The sequence below is a fragment of the Vombatus ursinus genome, unplaced genomic scaffold (assembly GCF_900497805.2).
Source record: "Vombatus ursinus unplaced genomic scaffold, bare-nosed wombat genome assembly UNPS02007460.1, whole genome shotgun sequence".
NCBI classification, from domain to species: Eukaryota; Metazoa; Chordata; class Mammalia; order Diprotodontia; family Vombatidae; genus Vombatus; species Vombatus ursinus.
Genome location: NW_020947238.1, coordinates 1,335,210 through 1,345,283, shown reverse-complemented (window position 1 = coordinate 1,345,283; position 10,074 = coordinate 1,335,210). Strand labels below are relative to the sequence as shown.

At 36.7% G+C, this 10,074-nt stretch overlaps 1 pseudogene; it reads right to left on the bottom strand.

Moving 5' to 3' along the window:
• Positions 1–3,672: 3,672 nt before the first annotated feature.
• LOC114033812 lies at positions 3,673–9,021 on the bottom strand (annotated as a pseudogene).
• Between the last annotated feature and the right edge of the window lie 1,053 nt (positions 9,022–10,074).

Here is a 10,074-nt window from a genome sequence, read left to right as displayed (position 1 = left end):
TTCTTAAGAAAAATCTCTAAACACTTTCATAAATGAAGGAGATATGACCTAGTGAACCACAATTTGGCTGCTATTATGTCAATGATTCCTTTTAGCATCCCATTGAAATGGCACTATTAGAATTAAATTTCTTGCTTCCTTCTTCTTCATTACTACGTCTCTACTCTATATTCTAATATCATTATTAGATAATTTACAGAATTCCATTATTTCACTACTCCTATGTATGAGGACAAACTCTTACTGGTATCATACTCTCTTTTTCTAAAATGATAAACAAGGTCAAACTTAGAGGGCTTCATGGTCTTTGACTAGAACACAGATATTCCCTCTCCAATGCCTTTGTTGTCCATTTCCACTGTAGGCATGGAGGACATATAACAAGACTGTCCTTTCTAAAAGCTATTTACTTCATCCTTTGTGATTAGCAGTCAAATTTATTAAAGCTATTTCTCTGTGGAAGATACATTTTCATTGAATTGTTCTGTGGTAAAAGAGAGAAATAAAATAGTAGTGAAATAAAAGCAGCAGGCAATTAAAAATAAGGCAATGAAATGAACAAAAAGTCACAACTAAACATCAAAGTAGAAATTCTGAAAATCAAAGAGGAGATTCACAATATTGTAAACAAAAATAAAACAATGAATTGATAAATGAAAACAGGAATAGTGTTTAAAAACTACCAAAAATGATGAACAATATTACTTAAATAAAGAGGAAAACTAAATTATTTCTACTGCAAACTTAAAATAATGAAATTTATAGCAATTACAAATTGCATGGAGAGCAAAACCAAGATGGTGGATAGAAGTCAGGAAGTTTTCTGAACACTCCCCATTTTCCCCCAGAAACAATTTTAAATCAAGTTTTTAAAATAATTCTAGAGTGACAGAATCCACAAAAAAAAAAATGGAGTAAAATAAATTTTCAAGTCCAGGATTATTTAGGATTTCAGGAAAGCTCTGTCTCACTTCGGTAAAAGGGAAACCTGGCCCAGCACAGGAAGTGTCCAGGCAAGCCAAGGGGAGGCTCTTGGCTTCAGCACAGGTGAGCAAATTGCTACCCCTGGAAATCAGGGTGCAACAGGTACAGCTAGGATGGGCCAACCTAGAGCAGTGGGTGAGCCACCAGCTCCATATGCCCTAGCACAGAAAGTCAGTGACTAGGCCCCTAGCCCCCAGTACAATAAGCTTGGGACAATTACCTCTATGTTCCAACAGGAGAGCTCAACTTCAAAAAAAAAAAGAGCAAAAACAAAAAAAAAGCCCTGACTATAGAAAGCCATTATGGTGATTGGGAAGATCAAAACACAATCTCAGAAGAGGACAACAATTTCAAAATACCTACATGTGAAGCCTCAAAGAGGAATATGTATAGGTCTCAAGACCAAAAAGTCCTCTTGGAAGAGGTCAAAAAGGACTTTTTTTTCCCTTCTAACTGCTAGCCCTAGTGCTTATTTTTTTAATTGAATTTTATTTTAGATTCAAATACCAGAACACAAATAGAGAATAGAGAAAAGGAAAAAAAAACAAACATGTCATAAACTTAAATTTGAATCTTAATTACAAAGTAGGAAAAGAAAAACAAGCATGACATGTGCATAGCAGAACATAAGAGAGGATTCAAAATGTGTAACAATAAATTTTCATTTCAAGAAAGCCTGTATGATAAATGCTACATGTTGTGTCGAGAGCTGTCCATCTTTGCTTTATTGTAAGTTTTCTTTTGTTCTCTGCTGTACACTTGTGTTTACTTTGCTCTTTTTCCCCTCTCTCCCCCCACAAAAGGCTACAACTGAGTGCAGATATATTTTTCTATAGGTATACATACATAAATAAATATATACACATATATACTTACATATATAGACATATACTTTCTCAAACAAATTCTACTCTGATCTTTGTTTTTATGTTTGTGCATATCTCTTGTTTCCTATCCCTCCTGACTCTTCTACTTTGCTTCTACTCACTACCTTGCCCTTCTATTACTTAGTCTACCCCACTTCAAGGATCCCTCATCTAACCTGCCATTCCCATGAATCTAAATACCCTTTTATAGCCCCTTATAACCTATTACCTCAACTTCCTCTCTGGAGATCCCTCCCTTGTCCCCTCCCCACTTTCTATCCCCTCACTGTTTTATTTCTTCTAAATTCAGAAGACTTTTATGCTCTTCTAAATATATATGTATTGTTCCCTCTTAAATCCATTTCTGATGAAAGGAGGTTACCAGAATTACCAGTTCTCCTCCCACATCTAATTCCCTTGTATCAGTTCTTCCTTTTGCACCCCATTTGTATAAAATAATTATTCTTTTTAGCTGTTCTTAAGTGGTTTTACTTTTTAAAATCATATACTGAGGTCTTTCCCTATCTTTCTTATGAACTACCCAATAATTAATAAGAATCCTAGACATACGTTTTGCATTTTACTTATATAAAAAGTAAATGGTCTGTCCTTATTGAATCCTTTGTAATCAGTCTGTAGTATGTACTTTATTTTTCTCTTGGCTCTGATATGTCAAATCTTCTAGTAAGTTCAGGTCTTTTTTTTTAAAACAAAATCTTGAAAGTCTGACAGTTGATCAAATGTCCATGTTGTTTCATTCAGGATTATGCTTAACTTTGGTGAGTATGATATTTTTGGCCAGAGTCCCATTTCTTTTGCTCTTTTATATATAGTATTGCAGGACCTACAGTCCTTTAATATCTCTGCTGCTAGGTCTTATGTAATTCTAATTGTGCCATCATCATATTTTTTTCTTGTTGCTTTTAATATTTTATCCTTGAGCTGGGGGTTTCAGGATTTGACTATAATATTCCTATGAGTTTTCCTCATATGATGTCTTGCAAGTGGTGATCAATGGATTTTTTTTCTATTTCTACTTTCCCCCCACATTCTAATGCTTTTGGATAATTTTCTTTATTTTTTTTCCACTATTATATCAAGATTCTTTTTTTATCATAGCTTTCAGTTAATCTGATTATTTTTATATTTTCTCTTCTGATCTTTTCTCTAGATCTGTTGTTTTTCTTATGTTTCATTTTCTATTCTATTTTTCATTATTCATATTTTGTTTAATGATTCATATTTTGTTTAATTATTTCTTAATCTCTTATAATTTCACTGGCTTTGTCTTAACCAATTCTATTTTTTTTTGTGAGACAATTGGGATTAAGTGACTGCCCAGGGTCACACAGCTAGTAAGTGTCAAGTGTCTGAGGCTGGATTTGAACTCAGGTCCTCTTGGCTCCAAGGCCAGAGCTCTATCCACTGTGCAACCTAACTGCCCCCCAACCAATTCTAATTTTCAAAATGTCATTTTCTTCCTTAAGATTCTCTTTCTTGGGACAGAGCCAAGATAGCAGAGAAAAAGCAATGACTTGCTTGAACTCTCCCCCAAACCCCTCCATAAACCTGCAAAAATTGCTGTAAACAAATTCTAGAGCAGCAGAAAACACAAAAAGACAGAGTGAAACAAATTTACAGGCCAAGACTACTGTTAATGGAAAAGGTCTGTTGCACAGGGCTGGGAGAGGGGCACGGTTCTGCATGGGCCACACAGGCAAAGATGGGGCCTCAGAAAACCTGGAGCAGGACTAAAGGGGACTGAATCAAAGGGAGCTATAGTGGTTCCCAGACTTCTCAACCCACAAATGCCAAAGACAACTTAGAACGTCAGCAGGAAAGGAGTGTTGGAACAGCCATGAGTGAAGAGCATGGTCCCAGCCCTAGTTTCAGTGCAGACATAGGGCAGCGGCTGTTTCCAGAGCTCCCAGCCCACATACAGAAGAAGGGTTGAGTGGCTGATTAGAGAGGGATTGCAGGGATCTCTTTACTGGTGCTGAGGAAGGATTGTCTGGTTTTGCCTGTGCTTGGATCTGAGTTGCAGTCTTAGGTGGGGGACCTGGGAAGAGTAGGAGCTCTAATTTGGTTGATCTTGTGGCAGAAGTGGAGAGGGAATCCTCCTCACAGTTCCAAGGCAGAAAATAGTGCTAGTGGTCACTCAGAGACCAGAGCACAGGCCAGGAAAGTAATAAACACCTCACCTTTGATCATACCATCTTGGAAGAACTGAATATTTATAGGTTCCTAGAAGTTTCTCTGAAAACAGCTGCACAGAACCCCCAAAACTTGGCACAGTACATTATCCACACTGGAAGCAGGCCTCTACTTTAATAAAGAGTTTAAAACTCAAGCAATTGAGTTTTACTCATGGGAACAGGAGTAAACAGCAACCAAAAACTCAGACCATAGAATCTTACTTTGGTGACAAAAAGATTGAAACATATAACCAGAAGAAGATAACAAAGTCAAATATTCAAAGCTTCCAAAAAAAATTTGAATTGGTCTCAGATAATGGAAGAGATCAAAAACAATTTTGGGGAGCAAGTAAGAGAAGTAGAGGAAAACTGGGAAGAGAAATGAGAGTGATGCAAAAAAATCATGAAAAACAAGTCAATAGCTTGCTAAAGGAGACCCAAAACAATACTGAAGAAAATAATACCTTAAAAAATAGACCAACCCAAATGGCAAAAGAGGTCCAAAAAAATCAATGAGGAGAAGAACGCCTTAAAAAATAGAATTGGTCAAATGGAAAAGGAAGTCCAAAAGCTCACTAAAGAAAATAAGTCCTTAAGAATTAGAATGGAGCAAATGGAAGCTAATGACTTTATGAGAAATCAAGACATTATAAAACAAAACCAAAAGGATGAAAAAATAGAAGACAATGTGAAATATCTCACTGGAAAAACAACTGACCTGGAAAATAGATGCAGGAGGGAGAACTTAAAAATTATTAAACTACCTGAAAGCCATGATCACAAAAAGAGCCTAGGCATAATTTTTCAAGAAATTGTCAAGGAAAACTGCCCTGATATTCTAGAACCAGAGGGTAAAATAGAAATGGAGAGAACCCACTGATCAACTCCTGAAAGAGATCCCCAAAGGAAAACTCTTGGGAATAGTATACCCAAATTCCAGAGTTCTCAAGTCAAGGAGAAAATATTGCGAGCAGCCAGAAAGAAACAATTTAAGTATTATGGAAACACAATTAGGATAACACAAGATTTAGCAGCATCTGTATTAAGGGACCAGAGAGCTTAGAATATGATATTCTGGAGGCCAAAGGAACTAGGATTACAACCAAGAATCACCTACCCAGCCAAAATGAGTATAATCTTTCAGGGGAAAAAATGGATTTTCAGTGAAATAGAGGACTTTCAAGCATTCTTAATGAAAAGACCAGAGCTGAATAGAAAAATCAACTTTCAAATACATGACTCAAAAGAAGCATGAAAAGATAAATAGGAAAGAGAAGTCATAAGAAACTTATTAAAGTTGAACTGTTTACATTCCTATATGGAGATGATATTTGTAACTCATGAGACCTTTCTCAGTATTAGGGTAGTAGGAGGAAATATATACATATAGACAGAGGGCACAGGATGAGTTGAAGATGAAAGGATGATATCTAAAAAAATAAAATTAAGGGGTGAGAGAGGATTGTACAGAGAGAAGGAGAAAGGGAGAGGTAGAATGGGGTAAATTATCTCATGTAAAAGGGGGGAAAAGCATTCACTGTACAGGGGGCACGTGAGGGGGAATGAATGAATCTTACTCTCATTTGATTTGGCTTAAGAAGGGAATAACATGCACACTGAATAGGGTATGGAAATCTATCTTACCCTACAGGAAAATAAGGGTGAAGGGGATAAGAAAGGGGGAAATGATAGAAGGAAGGGCAGATTGGGGGAAGGGGTAATCAGAAGCAAACACTTTTGAGGAGGGACAAGGTCAAAGGAGAGAATAGAATAAATGGGGGTGGGATAGGATGAAGGGAAATATAGTTAGTTTTTCACAACATGGCTATTATGGAAGTGTTTTGCATGACTACACATGTATAACTGGATTTGCTCACCTTCTCAATAAGGATGGGTGGGGAGGGAGGAAGGGAGAGAATTTGGAACCCAAAGTTTTAAAAACAAATGTTAAAAATTGTTTTTATATACAATTGGGAAATAAATTATACAGGAAATGGGATATAGAAATCTATCCTGCCCTACAGGAAAATAGAAAAGGGAGGTGATAAGAGAAGGGGAAGTGATAGAAGGGAGGGCAGATCAGGGAAAAAGGGTTTTCAGAATGCATGCTATCTTGGGGTGAGGTGAGGGGAAAGATGGGGAGAAAAAATGGAAATCAGGATCTTGTGGAAGTGAATGTTGAAAACTCAAAAAAATAAATTTAAAAAAAAATTCTGGCTCTCTTACTGATAGACTTTCCTTTCACAGTCTTTTTTGTTTTTCTTCAATTTTTCTTTCTTTTTTTTTAGTTTTTTCTCTGTCTCTCTCATTTGATATTTAAAGTCTTTTTTGAGTTCTTCTATGAATTCTTTTTGAACAGGTTGGACAATTTGACATTACTCTTTGAGGTAGAAGGGGATTTCTTAGCTTCAATATCCTCCTGTGAACATGAACCACAGTCTTCTCTATTCCCATAATAGCTTTCTATGGTTGGATTATTTCTCCTTTTCCTTTGTATTTTTTGTAGTAATAGCTTAATTTTTGTAATCATCTCTAGCCCTGGGACATGGTTGCTGCCTTGGTAAGAGGGGATGGGGGAGAGGAGGGAAGGGAGGAGAGAAGAAAATTGGAATGCAAAATCTTATAACAGTGAATGTTGAAAACTATCTTTATAAATAACTGAAAAAAATAAAATTTTATTAAGTGGAAAATATATAAATAACTGAGTCACATATATATGAATACAAGTCATTTCCCAACTGTTAAATGGTCAAAAGATATGAACAGGATGTTTCTAGATGAAGAAATTAAAGCTTTCTATAGTCATATGAGAAAATGCCCCAAATCACTATTGATTAGAGAAATACAATTTTAAAAAATTTTGAGGTACCACCACACACCCATCAGAATGACTAATGTGACAGTAAAGGAAAATGATAAATGTTGGCGATGTGAGCAAATTGAGACACAAATGCATTGTGGTGGAGCTGCAAAGCACATGATTTTCCCTTTTTTTCTTTTTTGTCAATTTTCTTTTTTTTAGTATTAACTATTTGAAAATAATAAATTCTATAAAAATTGCAAAAAAGGTTAAAAAAAGGGTTTAAGAGTTTGTGGGAAAAAATGATGGAGGAGGAATCTGTGGGGGTGGAGAAAGTTCATCTCATTTTAGTGTGTTCCTGAGAATCTGGGGCTAGAGCTGGGGTACTTAACCATTTTTATGTCCAACTCCTTTGGCAGTCTGGTGAAACTTATGGCTCCCTTTTCAAAATGTTTGTTGCCTATGAGGTGAGTGAAAATAAAACTTCAGAATTATCTTAAGGATAGAGGATACAAACCATTTTGGTAGAAGCACATTCCAGTGGGTGTTTCAGTTACTAAATCCTGCGAGTGTGGAGAAGACAGCTCATTTCATCACAAATGTCAACCCATCAACAACTATTTGTGACCACCCACTTTCCTGACATCCTTCCATCATGCTCCCACACCTTACCAGGAACACATACCTAAGTGAATGTGCACACACTTTTCCAAATGGCAGAAACACATATAGCAGTTTCAAGAAACCATCATGGCTCTAAGCAATGCCTTTAGTCTTGGAAGGCAGTATGGCACAATGGAAGCATACCCATCACTTTGGAGTTCTGGATTTAAATCCTGTTTCTCACTTAACTATCTCTGACCTTAGTAAGTCTCTCTGTGGCCTTTAGTTTCCTCACCTATAAAACAAGGCGGCCTCTTCCTTCAGTTCTAAGTCTCTGATTCCAATGCTCCTAATATATTTTTTTTTATTCAGAACACTTTTCCCAGACAGCATTACCCTCTCTTTTAGAGAGACACTAAAGTGAGGGAAGGCATCTGGGTGGCTCAGTAGATATAAAGTAGTGCCTGGAATCAGGAAGACCTGAGCCCAAATTGGCTTCAGTCACTTAGTAGTTGTGTGACCAAATCACTTAAGTTCTGTTTGCCTTAATCCACTGTAGAAGGAAATGGCAAACCACTCCAGTATCTTTCCCACTGTGAGCATCTTTCAGTTCCAAGGTTTGATTCAACTTCAGGAGCAGTTCATAGAGGTGGCAACCTCAGATCTGGAGGGTAAAATATTCTCCATCCATTAGCTTCTTTTTAGCCTTGGGGGTGTTGTGGGCAATGCACACTTATTGCTCTCAGAAGATGGCTTGTTTGTGACCTCCCTTCTTGCGAAAATTTTCCTCTTCAGTCCTTTGGTCTCTTCCAAGACAGGCAAATAAATGTACTTCAAAGCTTCAATGTTGAATTAGCTGACTGCTGGAGTCATCCAGGGTTATGATGGTGAGGATTGGGCGCCAGTTCATGCCCCCCATGCAGCAACTGTTGCACATATAAATGTAATGAATTGTAGTACAATCAGAGCCAACATCCAGCGACTCCTAAGGGATGGACGCACTCTGTCACATGGTGGTGGCATCATTGAGGTATTCAGCCTGTAGGTTTCCTTCCACCTGGTTCAGGTGCTGTGGAAGTGCCAGGGCATCCATGTGCTCAGTGCATCATTCATTATGGGGACAGCGCTTAACCACCTCGGTCATGTGTTCTGACTTCTTATAAATAGCAGCAGCTTGGAATCTGGCAACAGCAGGTGTTGGTGAGGTGACTCAGAGCTAGACAGGGCAGGTTTTAGCCAGCTGGCAAAATAGCTCGTTCAGCTCAGAGGAGCACTGTGTGCAGGTGACAGACTTGGCTGTTCCAGAGTGTAGAAAACCAAGCCTGAAGCCATACTCCCCAAGATAGTCCTTTTGGGATAGAAATGATATGGTCAGGTTAACTGGGGGAACAGACATCTGAACTCCAGGATTTTCTTCCACATTTCCCAGCCAGCTCATATTGTCTGGTGAAGAAAATTGTATATCATCTATATTCAATAAATCATCTAGCATACTGTTCCATTGTAAATTCCACATATCTGAGGAGGTTTCCTAGCTCAGAGGGGGTTTCAGGTCTGACAGTGATTCCTCCATAGTAGGCCTCAGGAAGGCAGTTTTGGGCACCAACCTGTGCATACGCAACTCTTTTTTGTCACTTTTCACTTCTGTTTCTTCTTTCACAATATCACTAATGTGGAAATATGTTTACATGATTGCACATGTATAAGGTATATCAGATTGCCTACGATCTTGGGGAGAGGAAATTTGAGGGAGGAAATGAGGAAGAAGAAATTTGAAACTCAAAATCTTATAAAAATGAGTGTTGAAAACTAGTTTATATGTAATTGGAAAAAATAAAATACTTTTTACAAAAAAAAGAAAGAAAGAATGAAATGGAATAAGAGAAACCATTACATATAATTTTGGACAATACCCATCATTCAAACTAATAAGTAGTCAAAATGGTTCTACACATAAATACACACACATACATACAAACACACACAGCTAGCTTAATAGAACAATAGGTTTAGATAATCTAACAAAAAACAACAACAACAAATTGATTGCCCCATAAATGGTATCATAAAGGGAAATGAAACTATCATGCAGATTTACAAGAGAATTCTACTAAACATTGAAAAAAATTTTCATAACTTTTTCCCCAAAAATATGAAAGGAAACTCTTTCCAAACTTTTTTTCTAAATATGATTTTGATTCCTAAGATCAGGAGTGAGAGAAAAGGAAAATTATAGGCAATATTTCATTCCCTAATAAGCATACCCAATACATAAATAAATCAGTTGATAAATAAAAACATAAATATATAGATAGAAGATAGATTAATAACAGATTAAGAAAGGCAGCAATAATATATTAAAATATGAAACACTATGACTTTCTTGCACTGATAGCAAGAATGTAAGAGTGGTCCAATATTTAAAAAGGCCATAATAGGTCAAATTAATGACAAAACAATTTTTAAATCACCATGCTATTAATAGATATTGAGAAAAGCTCTTAACAAACTCTAACAAGCATGTAAATTTTATTTTTTTAATCATAGAAGTAAGTATCTACCTAAAACTGAGCCAGAATTGTATAGAATGGAGAAACTAGGGGCATTTTTAAAAAGATCAGAAGGT